The following is a 1,699-nucleotide window of genomic DNA, read 5'->3' as shown; positions in this document are numbered from 1 at the left end:
GTTCCCAGGAATGACCACATTAATCCCAAACCCACTCAAACATTCCCAGAAATGGCCACTTTTATCCCCAATCCACCAAAACGTTCCGAGGAATGGCGACATCAAACCCAACCCAAATGAAAAATTCCCAGAAATGACCATGTCTGTTCCCAATCCATTCCAACACTGCCAGGAATGACCACGTTTGCTCCCAGTCCATTCAAACACTCCCAGAAACTAACACATCAAACCCAAAACCAGGAATGAACAGATTTATCCCAAACACCATCAAATGTTTCCAGAAATAACCATGTTTATCCCAAACCCTATCAAACATTCCCAGAAATGAACATGTTTGTTCTTAATCCACTCAAACATTCCCAGCAACGATGATGTTTATCCCCAAGCCATTGAAACATTCCCAGGAAAAAAAAAAAACCACATTTATCCCAAACCAAATCAAACATTCCCAGGAGTGACCACGTTTATCCAAAATCCACTCAAATATTTCCAGCAATGAGCACATTTATCCCAAATTTGTTACAATACACCCGGCAATGAACGCATTTATCCCCAATCTATGAACACATTTATCCCAAATCCACTCAAACATTCCCAGGAATGAGCACATTAACCCCAAACCCAATCAAACACTTTTTGTGAGAAATGAACAACCCCAAACCCTATCAGACATTCCCAGGAATGGACACATTTAACCCAAATTCACTCAAACATTCCCAGAACTGATGCTTATCCCCAATCCATTCAAACATTCCCAGAAATGAGCACATTTATCCCAAACCCTATCAAACCTTCCCAGAAATTAACATTTTTGTTTCCCAAACAATTCAAACAGACCCAGGAACGACCACATTTGTTCTATTCARACATTGCCMGGAATGACYACATTTATCCCAAATCCATTCAAACATTCCGAGGGATGAACACGTTCATCCCAAATCCAACCAAACATTCCCAGAAATGACCATTTTTGCTCCAAATTCACTCAAACACTCCCAGGAATGGCCGCATCAATCCCAAACCCAATCAAACATTCCCAAAAATGTTCACATTAATCCCAAACCCAATCAAACATTCCCAAAAATGTTCACATTAATCCCAAACCCAATCAAACATTCCCAGAAATGAACATATTCCAAATTCACCCAAACATTCCCAGAAATGACTATGTTTTTTCCCCATCCATGACTACTTTTATCCCAAATCCACTCAGACATTCCCAGGAACGGCCGCATCGATCCCAAAACTCCGCCAGGAGACGTCGAAAAACCAACCCAGCCCCTCTGGGCTCAGAGCACAACCTCCCTCCTCTCCCGGGTTTTTCTGATGCACAAAATCCTCCCTTTTTATCCTAATTTTTATTGAATTTTTATTTAATTTTTATTGAATTCCTTGTCAAACACAAGACGGGTCCAGAAAACTGGGATTTTCCGAGTCGGACGCTGACAAATGGAACCCGTGCCAGAAATTCTGGCATTCCCTGAAATTCTGTTATTTCCCAGAATTCTGTTATTCCCTGGAATTCCGTTATTCCCTCCTGCCAGACCTGGTAGAGGAAACCTTAACCAAGGCAGAAACTCTGCCTGGGGTGGTGACAAATCCTTGTCACCCTCGCTGCCACCATCGGCTCCCATGGGAAAGGACCAGGAGGAAAATCTGGGAAACGCAGGGAAAAGAAGGAGAAAGATCCTTGATCCCC

The sequence above is a fragment of the Malurus melanocephalus genome, unplaced genomic scaffold, assembly GCF_030028575.1.
Source record: "Malurus melanocephalus ecotype Western Australia unplaced genomic scaffold, MMel_1.1 scaffold_1895, whole genome shotgun sequence".
Lineage (NCBI taxonomy): Eukaryota > Metazoa > Chordata > Aves > Passeriformes > Maluridae > Malurus > Malurus melanocephalus.
The sequence above is the reverse complement of the archived record's forward strand: the minus strand, read 5'-3'. Positions refer to the sequence as shown.